Below are 11,990 nucleotides of genomic sequence, written 5' to 3'. Positions count from 1 at the left end.
AAACAAAGTCGGAGCTCCTGTGCAAGTCGGTCTTACTGTGCAAGTCGGTCTTACTGTGCAAGTCAGTCTCGCTGTGCAAGTCAGTCTCGCTGTGCAAGTCGGTCTCGCTGTGCAAGTCGGTCTCGCTGTGCTATTGGATAGAGAGCAATCGCCTCAGCTGTTCACCCGATGTTGGTTAGGCATCTTCTAATCTAAACCCAACCTTAAAATGTACCCTTTGTAACACAACGGATGTTCCCAAATCCATTTTTAGAGGAGACTGACTTCATGACCAGAAGTATCTTACTTAACATGTTGCAGTGAATTTGAACACTAGGAATAACTGTTTCTGACTAGAGGCCATTTTCATAAGGGAGTCGTTGCTCTTTAATATCCATCACAACATATTGCCATGGTTTCAGCAACGATGCATAAAAAGGCATGAAGTGTGAAGGAATAGGAGGTTTCTATGTGTTTAAATGGGCCTCATGGGTCTCTCCCTAGTATCCTGTCACAGCCTTACACACACACACACACACACACACACACACACACACACACATACACACACCATCTGTTTTGCTATCCTTGTGGGGACCTCATATGGACTTCCATTTAAAATCCTATTTTTCCTAACCCATAACCCATAAATTTCATTGTATTGTACTTGTTTATACTGTATTATTGACTGTATGTTTGTTTTACTGCATGTGTAACTCTGTGTCGTTGTATCTGTCGAACTGCTTTGCTTTATCTTGGCCAGGTTGCAATTGTAAATGAGAACTTGTTCTCAACTTGCCTACCTGGTTAAATAAAGGTAAAATAAATAAAATAAATAAAAAATAACCGTAAACCTAACCCTTACCATAACCCATAACAGTAAACCTAACCCTTACCCTAACCCTTACCATAACCCATAACAGTAAACCTAACCCTTACCCTAACCCATAACCGTAAACCTAACCCTTACCATAACCCTAACCCATAACTGTAAACCTAACCCTTACCATAACCCATAACCGTAAACCTAACCCTTACCCTAACCCTTACCCTAACCCATAACCGTAAACCTAACCCTTACCATAACCCATAACCGTAAACCTAACCCTTACCCTAACCCATAACCGTAAACCTAACCCTTACCCTAACCCATAACCGTAAACCTAACCCTTACCTTAACCCTAACCCATAACTGTAAACCTAACCCTTACCATAACCCTAACCCATAATTGTAAACCTAACCCTTACCATAACCCTAACCCATAACCGTAAACCTAACCCTTACCATAACCCATAACCGTAAACCTAACCCTTACCCTAACCCATAACCGTAAACCTAACCCTTACCCTAACCCATAACCGTAAACCTAACCCTTACCCTAACCCATAACCGTAAACCTAACCCTTACCATAACCCATAACCGTAAACCTAACCCTTACCCTAACCCATAACCGTAAACCTAACCCTTACCCTAACCCATAACCGTAAACCTAACCCTTACCATAACCCATAACCGTAAACCTAACCCTTACCCTAACCCATAACCGTAAACCTAACCCTTACCCTAACCCATAACCGTAAACCTAACCCTTACCCTAACCCATAACCGTAAACCTAACCCTTACCCTAACCCATAACCGTAAACCTAACCCTTACCATAACCCTAACCCATAACTGTAAACCTAACCCTTACCCTAACCCATAACCGTGAACCTAACCCTTACCATAACCCATAACCGTAAACCTAACCCTTACCCTAACCCATAACCGTAAACCTAACCCTTACCATAACCCTAACCCATAACTGTAAACCTAACCCTTACCCTAACCCATAACCGTAAACCTAACCCTTACCATAACCCTTACCATAACCCTAACCCATAACCGTAAACCTAACCCTTACCCTAACCCATAACCGTAAACCTAACCCTTACCATAACCCATAACCGTAAACCTAACCCTTACCCTAACCCATAACCGTAAACCTAACCCTTACCCTAACCCATAACCGTAAACCTAACCCTTACCCTAACCCATAACCGTAAACCTAACCCTTACCATAACCCATAACCGTAAACCTAACCCTTACCATAACCCATAACCGTAAACCTAACCCTTACCATAACCCATAACCGTAACCCTAACCCTTACCTAAACCCATAACCGTAAACCTAACCCTTACCCTAACCCATAACTGTAAACCTAACCCTTACCATAACCCTAACCCATAACCGTAAACCTAACCCTTACCCTAACCCTTACCATAACCCTAACCCATAACCGTAAACCTAACCCTTACCCTAACCCTTACCATAACCCTAACCCATAACTGTAAACATAACCCTTACCATAACCCTAACCCATAACCGTAAACCTAACCCTTACCCTAACCCTTACCATAACCCTAACCCATAACCGTAAACATAACCCTTACCCTAACCCTTACCATAACCCTAACCCACAACTGTAAACATAACCCTTACCATAACCCTAACCCATAACCGTAAACCTAACCCTTACCCTAACCCTTACCATAACCCTAACCCATAACCGTAAACCTAACCCTTACCCTAACCCTTACCATAACCCTAACCCATAACCGTAAACCTAACCCTTACCATAACCCTAACCCATAACCGTAAACATAACCCTTACCCTAACCCTAAAATAGCCTTTGTCCTCGTGGGGACCTGGGAAATGTCCCTATGAGGGCGAATTGTCCTTGTTTTACCATCCTTGTGAGGAGTTTTGGGGATTTCCTGTACCCACGAGGATAATAATACAGGCACACACACACACACACACACACACACACACACACACACACACACACACACACGCAAACACACACACACACACACACACACACACACACACACATACACACACCATCTGTTTTGCTATCCTTGTGGGGACCTCATATGGACTTCCATTTAAAATCCAATTTTTCCTAACCCATAACCCATAAATTTCATTGTATTGTACTTGTTTATACTGTATTATTGACTGTATGTTTGTTTTACTGCATGTGTAACTCTGTGTCGTTGTATCTGTCGAACTGCTTTGCTTTATCTTGGCCAGGTTGCAATTGTAAATGAGAACTTGTTCTCAACTTGCCTACCTGGTTAAATAAAGGTAAAATAAATAAAATAAATAAAAAATAACCGTAAACCTAACCCTTACCATAACCCATAACAGTAAACCTAACCCTTACCCTAACCCATAACCGTAAACCTAACCCTTACCATAACCCATAACAGTAAACCTAACCCTTACCCTAACCCATAACCGTAAACCTAACCCTTACCATAACCCATAACCGTAAACCTAACCCTTACCATAACCCTTACCATAACCCTAACCCATAACAGTAAACCTAACCCTTACCCTAACCCATAACCGTAAACCTAACCCTTACCCTAACCCATAACCGTAAACCTAACCCTTACCATAACCCATAACCGTAAACCTAACCCTTACCCTAACCCATAACCGTAAACCTAACCCTTACCATAACCCATAACAGTAAACCTAACCCTTACCCTAACCCATAACCGTAAACCTAACCCTTACCATAACCCTAACCCATAACCGTAAACCTAACCCTTACCATAACCCTAACCCATAACCGTAAACCTAACCCTTACCCTAACCCATAACCGTAAACCTAACCCTTACCATAACCCTAACCCATAACCGTAAACCTAACCCTTACCATAACCCATAACCGTAAACCTAACCCTTACCATAACCCTAACCCATAACCGTAAACCTAACCCTTACCATAACCCATAACCGTAAACCTAACCCTTACCCATAACCGTAAACCTAACCCTAACCCATAACCGTAAACCTAACCCTTACCATAACCCTAACCCATAACCGTAAACCTAACCCTTACCATAACCCATAACCGTAAACCTAACCCTTACCCATAACCGTAAACCTAACCCTTACCCATAACCGTAAACCTAACCCTTACCCATAACCGTAAACCTAACCCTAACCCATAACCGTAAACCTAACCCTTACCCATAACCCTTACCATAACCCTAACCCATAACCGTAAACCTAACCCTTACCATAACCCATAACCGTAAACCTAACCCTTACCCATAACCGTAAACCTAACCCTTACCCATAACCGTAACCCTTACCCTAACCCTTACCCTAACCCATAACCGTAAACCTAACCCTTACCATAACCCATAACCGTAAACCTAACCCTTACCCTAACCCTAACCCATAACCGTAAACCTAACCCTTACCCTAACCCATAACCGTAAACCTAACCCTTACCATAACCCTAACCCATAACCGTAAACCTAACCCTTACCATAACCCTAACCCATAACCGTAAACCTAACCCTTACCATAACCCTAACCCATAACCGTAAACCTAACCCTTACCCTAACCCATAACCGTAAACCTAACCCTTACCATAACCCTAACCCATAACCGTAAACCTAACCCTTACCCTAACCCATAACCGTAAACCTAACCCTTACCATAACCCATAACCGTAAACCTAACCCTTACCATAACCCATAACCGTAAACCTAACCCTTACCTAAACCCATAACCGTAAACCTAACCCTTACCCTAACCCATAACTGTAAACCTAACCCTTACCATAACCCTAACCCATAACCGTAAACATAACCCTTACCCTAACCCTTACCATAACCCTAACCCATAACTGTAAACCTAACCCTTACCATAACCCTAACCCATAACCGTAAACATAACCCTTACCCTAACCCTTACCATAACCCTAACCCATAACTGTAAACCTAACCCTTACCATAACCCTAACCCATAACCGTAAACCTAACCCTTACCCTAACCCTTACCATAACCCTAACCCATAACCGTAAACCTAACCCTTACCCTAACCCTTACCATAACCCTAACCCATAACCGTAAACCTAACCCTTACCCTAACCCTTACCATAACCCTAACCCATAACTGTAAACATAACCCTTACCATAACCCTAACCCATAACCGTAAACCTAACCCTTACCCTAACCCTTACCATAACCCTAACCCATAACCGTAAACCTAACCCTTACCCTAACCCTAAAATAGCCTTTGTCCTCGTGGGGACCTGGGAAATGTCCCTATGAGGGCGAATTGTCCTTGTTTTACCATCCTTGTGAGGAGTTTTGGGGATTTCCTGTACCCACGAGGATAATAATACAGGCACACACACACACACACACACACACACACACACACACACACACACACACACACACACGCAAACACACACACACACACACACACACACACACACACACACACACACACACACACACACACACACACTTACCTTACCCATAACCGTAAACCTAACCCTAACCCATAACCGTAAACCTAACCCTTACCATAACCCTAACCCATAACCGTAAACCTAACCCTTACCATAACCCATAACCGTAAACCTAACCCTTACCCATAACCGTAAACCTAACCCTTACCCATAACCGTAAACCTAACCCTTACCCATAACCGTAAACCTAACCCTAACCCATAACCGTAAACCTAACCCTTACCCATAACCCTTACCATAACCTTACCACACACACACACACACACACACACACACACACACACACACACACACACAGCAACATGCATGTTAGCCATCTGCTGTGAGATAAGTGAATGAAGATTAGCCCGTCGGTGCTAAGTGAAAGGTCTTAATTATGGAGGCTCAGCCTCTCCACTAAATCATGTAGATACCAAGTCTACATCCCAAATGGCACCCTATATAGTGCACTACCTTAGCCCATAGGGTTCTGTTGAAAAGTAGCACACTATATAGGGCGTAGGGTGCCATTTGGTACGTGACCAACGACAGGAGGGGCAACCAGGACCGGGTCAAAACCGTAATGGGATGTTCAATATTTACTGCCATGAATGAATCCAAAACGATCATTCAGAACAAAACAACCTTATTATTTCCAGTAGTAAATATTTAACTATCGAGAGAAGATGTTTATAGAAGAAAATTACACTTTTAAATGCGCTTCTATTTCTTTAGTGGAATACTTGACAAGAGTGCTTGCAGCAGCAGCAGCAGCAGCAGTGTAAAAGTACGGCACAAAGTCCACGTGGATTAGGTTACTCCGGGTATCTGGGAATATGCGGCACACCATTACTATGTCTACACAAAGGCCTGCCGAAACATTTCTGCTGATACAGTGTTACAAATGTATCAGTGTATTTATCACCCACTGCAATTAAACTACTATTACTTTCCTATGCGGTTCATTAATGATTTGTTAGGTTGTCAAAATGAAAAAATAAATAAATAGCCTGCAGCATTTAATCTATCTTCTTGGTCAATGTATTTTTGTGATGGCACCTACTGATGTTGAGTGTTACAATCTGTATGCATGATCTGGTTCCTCTCTAGATTTCCTCCTAGGTTCCTGCGTTCTAGGGAGCTCTTCCTAGGTTCCTGCGTTCTAGGGAGTTCTTCCTAGGTTCCCTCCGTTCTAGGGAGTTCTTCCTAGGTTCCTGCGTTCTAGGGAGTTCTTCCTAGGTTCCTGCGTTCTAGGGAGTTCTTCCTAGGTTCCCTCCGTTCTAGGGAGTTCTTCCTAGGTTCCCTCCGTTCTAGGGAGTTCTTCCTAGATTCCTGCGTTCTAGGGAGTTCTTCCTAGGTTCCTGCATTCTAGGGAGTTCTTCCTAGGTTCCTGCGTTCTAGGGAGCTCTTCCTAGGTTCCTGCGTTCTAGGGAGTTCTTCCTAGGTTCCTGCATTCTAGAGAGTTCTTCCTAGGTTCCCTCCGTTGTAGGGAGTTCTTCCTAGGTTCCCTCCGTTCTATGGAGTTCTTCCTAGGTTCCCTCCGTTCTAGGGAGTTCTTCCTAGGTTCCTGCGTTCTAGGGAGTTCTTCCTAGGTTCCTGCGTTCTAGGGAGTTCTTCCTAGGTTCCTCCGTTCTAGGGAGTTCTTCCTAGGTTCCCTCCGTTCTAGGGAGTTCTTCCTAGGTTCCCTCCGTTCTAGGGAGTTCTTCCTAGGTTCCCTCTGTTCTAGGGAGTTCTTCCTAGGTTCCTGCGTTCTAGGGAGTTCTTCCTAGGTTCCTCCGTTCTAGGGAGTTCTTCCTAGGTTCCCTCCGTTCTAGGGAGTTCTTCCTAGGTTCCCTCCGTTCTAGGGAGTTCTTCCTAGGTTCCCTCCGTTCTAGGGAGTTCTTCCTAGGTTCCTGCGTTCTAGGGAGTTCTTCCTAGGTTCCTGCGTTCTAGGGAGTTCTTCCTAGGTTCCTCCGTTCTAGGGAGTTCTTCCTAGGTTCCCTCCGTTCTAGGGAGTTCTTCCTAGGTTCCCTCCGTTCTAGGGAGTTCTTCCTAGGTTCCCTCCGTTCTAGGGAGTTCTTCCTAGGTTCCTGCGTTCTAGGGAGTTCTTCCTAGGTTCCCTCCGTTCTAGGGAGTGCTTCCTGGTCACTGTGTTTCTGCGTTGCTTGCACTCTCGAGGGTTTTTTAGGCTGCGTTTCTGTAAAGCACTTTGTGACAACCGATGATGTAAAAAAGGTTTTATAAAAAAAAATCAGATTGATTGGTGTCGGCTTGTTACAGATCTGTTTGTATACAGGCTTAGTCTTATCCACATGATTCTCCCTGCAAATCTTCTCTAATCAAACTGAGTGAGTAAAGAGCAGGCTGCCTGCTCCATTGAAGACGAAACACATTCTTGTCCACAGAGCAGAGCCCGCCTCCCCTACACTACAGTACAAGTGTCTCTTTGCAGTGTTGTGCACTGTAATAAACATTCATCGGCTTGCTTATTTTATTGCCGTGGGCTTGATTGATGGCAAATCTATGCAATCCTAGGGATCCTAGGGTGGAACTGCATAATTGAAAAGTGACAAGTGTAGAGAAAGGTTTTAAATCAATAAGGCATAAGCCAAACGAAGAGTGGCTTTTCTGGCCTTCAAATCGATAACCACTATCATATTTGTTTGGCTTATTGAATGATGCAATTACTGTACGTCCTGATTTATATACTAATTTGTTTGACATTTTGCAGGATGCAATCTCTTGATGCATTTTGTATGTCTATAATATATACATATTTTTATATTTATTGACCCTCTCTTGTTTAGACAAGAGTTGAGGGAAATTCAGTGAGTATAATTTTTTGGGACAAGCACACAAAATTCTGTTTTGTGCTGTAGGCTTTTATACACACACACACAGGGGCGGACTGGGACCAGAAATTGACGCTGGCATTTCTAACACACTGGACCATTTTTTTCCCCCGAGGCCCCCACAACCGTCCATTATTTTCCCTGCTGGCCCCCACTTCAGCACATTTCACTCTTTGAGGCTCCAATTATAAGCCAGATAATTATAATTTTGCGCTAAAAAAGTTTGACAGGCCCACTGCTAGTTAGCTGTTAATAACTGTGTGTGGTAAGAAATATGGACCAGCCCATTTGGCATTTGCCCTCCTGCCCTTACACAGACAAACATCATTTTCTCTAGAAATTCATCATGATTAAATTGGCATGCATGTCATATTGCAGGTTTTTATGTGTGCCGTTTGAAAGATAGTCTAATGACATAAAATCGTATTATTAGCTCATTTTGACCTCAAAGCGCGATAATTATGCGTTTCCAGTGGAATGACGCGTGATGCTGCGTTACTCTCCACGTCCCCATCTAGTCCACCACCGGAGAAAAGCATTGGTCTATCCCAGGCAGACCGGTCACTGTAGCCGCGCTGTTGAGGAGGAAACCGAACCGTACTGGTCGAGGGGAAAGGCATCCTGTGCCTCTCTGCCTTTTGCAGTGCGGCTGCTTTGGAGATACGAGGGACAATTCATCTATTCCTTTCCTGAAAGGAAGGATTTCACCCATAAATTATAAGGACCAGTACACCGAAAAAGGTGAATACATTTATGAATACATATGGACTTGTAGCTAGTTTCAGCTTGAGAGAGAGAGAGAGAGAGAGAAAGAGAGAGAGAGAGAGAAGACCGTGTGTGTGTAGTGCCGCTGCGATTTGCGAGATCATTCACCACCACTCGTTTATATAGATAAACTAGTCTGAACCAACAACCTTTTCTAATCCAATTGTGTTTTGTCGATTAGCCAAAGACCGAGGAGATAAAAGCACTTGGCATGGCGTGTTGACAGCGGCTGTAGGAGACATAATGTTGCCGTTGTGTTAACCAGGACCGCTTGATTTCACCGGGAGTAACAAAATGTCGGCCACGGTTCCTTCTAACCGAAGCGAAGGTAGCGCCTGTAAAAAGAAAGCTGTTAACTGTGTGTGTGTGTGTGGTAAGAAATCATACAAAAAAAACACCCAGAAACTTAGGACAAGCATGGTGGTTGAACTATGACACAGCATCTTTACTCTGCACATTTCAGCGGTGTGTGTGTGTGTGTGTGTTCTTACCCCCAGAATGAAGCACCTAGTCGCTCAGTTTAAAGTCTGCTGTTGCTTGAGCTACACTATGTGACTGTTAATTAATACATGTCATACAACCAGGTAATAATACAGGTAGTTTGCTACATTGTATACTGAGATGTTAAGTTAGATTCAGTTAGATTGTAACTACATGGATAAATATCGCCTCGATGTTATTAACAACACAGGTTAGCTGCTTTGCAAGCGGGCTAAAATAGCATTACATTGGTCAGCTGTTCAGATCACGTTTTCAAGGGGGTTAGCTAGTGATGTTTGATCGGGGATTTTTTTTTCTAGGTAACCATTATATTTATAACAGGCTAGTTTTAAGTATGGTTATATCTAGCTACCTCCATCACCAAGTCACCTGTTGAATATAGATGATCAGGCAGCATCAGTCCTCCCAACAGGAGTCCTGCCCTGTTGGGCGTTGTCCTGTAGCCACGATAACTTTTACCAACTTGGTTACATGGAGGACAAGAGGCAACTGGTGCTTTCAAGACAACTAGGAACTAGTAATCTTCAGCTCGTAAAGACTGAGCTCTAGAAAGATAGATTTGTTTTAATTCTTCTCCAGAGTTCCCAGTTGTTTTGAAAGCAGTATAGGACTTGTGATTGTGACCTTCTATTACTTGTGTGTGTGTGTGTGTGTGTGTGTATGTGAAGGGGACACACTCTTTTCACGCCACATCGATACAAACTGATCGTAGCAGAATGTAAGAAAGGATTTTTGCTAACCCGAACCCTTTTCCTAACCTTTAACAGTCTCCTAACCTGCTACATTACAGTAGCGGGCGGTGTGGGGGTAAAATCACTGGGGAAGTCAAGCCAGGAACAAAATAGTATGTGTTGTTTGCTCTATTAGTTCATATGCCTTGCCTAGTTCATATGCCTTGTCACTGTAATATATCGGTCTAAGGACGAAACAATAAGACACAGTGGCAGAGTAAATTCAACTACACCTGTGTTTCATCACAAAAGCGGAGAGTCTTTCCGTTAAAGTCCACGAAGCATATTGCATGTAACAAACAGTTACAAGAGGTGTATTTTTTTTAATATAATAAAATCTACTTCTACTAATTGCATCAGTTACTTGATGTGGAATAGAGTTCCATGTAGTCATGTCTCTATGTAGTACTGTGGAATAGAGTTCCATGTAGTCATGTCTCTATGTAGTACTGTGGAATAGAGTTCCATGTAGTCATGGCTCTATGTAGTACTGTGGAATAGAGTTCCATGTAGTCATGTCTCTATGTAGTACTGTGGAATAGAGTTCCATGTAGTCATGTCTCTATGTAGTACTGTGGAATAGAGTTCCATGTAGTCATGGCTCTATGTAGTACTGTGGAATAGAGTTCCATGTAGTCATGTCTCTATGTAGTACTGTGGAATAGAGTTCCATGTAGTCATGGCTCTATGTAGTACTGTGGAATAGAGTTCCATGTAGTCATGGCTCTATGTAGTACTGTGGAATAGAGTTCCATGTAGTCAGGTCTCTATGTAGTACTGTGGAATAGAGTTCCATGTAGTCATGGCTCTATGTAGTACTGTGGAATAGAGTTCCATGTAGTCATGTCTCTATGTAGTACTGTGGAATAGAGTTCCATGTAGTCATGGCTCTATGTAGTACTGTGGAATAGAGTTCCATGTAGTCAGGTCTCTATGTAGTACTGTGGAATAGAGTTCCATGTAGTCATGGCTCTATGTAGTACTGTGGAATAGAGTTCCATGTAGTCATGGCTCTATGTAGTACTGTGGAATAGAGTTCCATGTAGTCAGGTCTCTATGTAGTACTGTGGAATAGAGTTCCATGTAGTCATGGCTCTATGTAGTACTGTGGAATAGAGTTCCATGTAGTCAGGTCTCTATGTAGTACTGTGGAATAGAGTTCCATGTAGTCATGGCTCTATGTAGTACTGTGGAATAGAGTTCCATGTAGTCATGGCTCTATGTAGTACTGTGGAATAGAGTTCCATGTAGTCATGTCTCTATGTAGTACTGTGGAATAGAGTTCCATGTAGTCATGGCTCTATGTAGTACTGTGGAATAGAGTTCCATGTAGTCATGGCTCTATGTAGTACTGTGGAATAGAGTTCCATGTAGTCATGTCTCTATGTAGTACTGTGGAATAGAGTTCCATGTAGTCTTGGCTCTATGTAGTACTGTGGAATAGAGTTCCATGTAGTCATGGCTCTATGTAGTACTGTGGAATAGAGTTCCATGTAGTCATGTCTCTATGTAGTACTGTGGAATAGAGTTCCATGTAGTCATGTCTCTATGTAGTACTGTGGAATAGAGTTCCATGTAGTCATGTCTCTATGTAGTACTGTGGAATAGAGTTCCATGTAGTCATGGCTCTATGTAGTACTGTGGAATAGAGTTCCATGTAGTCATGTCTCTATGTAGTACTGTGGAATAGAGTTCCATGTAGTCATGGCTCTATGTAGTACTGTGGAATAGAGTTCCATGTAGTCATGTCTCTATGTAGTACTGTGGAATAGAGTTCCATGTAGTCATGTCTCTATGTAGTACTGTGGAATAGAGTTCCATGTAGTCATGTCTCTATGTAGTACTGTGGAATAGAGTTCCATGTAGTC

General features: G+C 42.9%; 1 protein-coding gene across 13 annotated transcripts in view; it reads left to right on the top strand.

The window, feature by feature from the left end:
- tjp1b (tight junction protein 1b) overlaps positions 1–11,990 on the top strand; it is a 281,273-nt gene that overhangs the window by 119,174 nt on the left and 150,109 nt on the right. For 3 of the 13 annotated variants that reach the window (XM_090213998.1, XM_090213983.1, XM_090213974.1), the window contains exon 1: positions 8,472–8,866. The exons of 7 other annotated variants lie outside the window; for them this stretch is intronic. The gene's annotated coding sequence lies outside the window, so the exon portion shown is untranslated. Of the gene's footprint in view, positions 1–8,471; positions 8,867–11,990 lie in introns of those variants that run through there. 3 more of the 13 variants (XM_090214008.1, XM_090213989.1, XM_090213978.1) reach the window with 1 other exon arrangement.

The sequence above is a fragment of the Oncorhynchus mykiss genome, chromosome 2 (assembly GCF_057628025.1).
Source record: "Oncorhynchus mykiss isolate SJ-2025 chromosome 2, ASM5762802v1, whole genome shotgun sequence".
NCBI classification, from domain to species: domain Eukaryota; kingdom Metazoa; phylum Chordata; class Actinopteri; order Salmoniformes; family Salmonidae; genus Oncorhynchus; species Oncorhynchus mykiss.
Note: the sequence above shows the minus strand (reverse complement) of the source record. Positions and strands in the feature narration are given on the sequence as shown.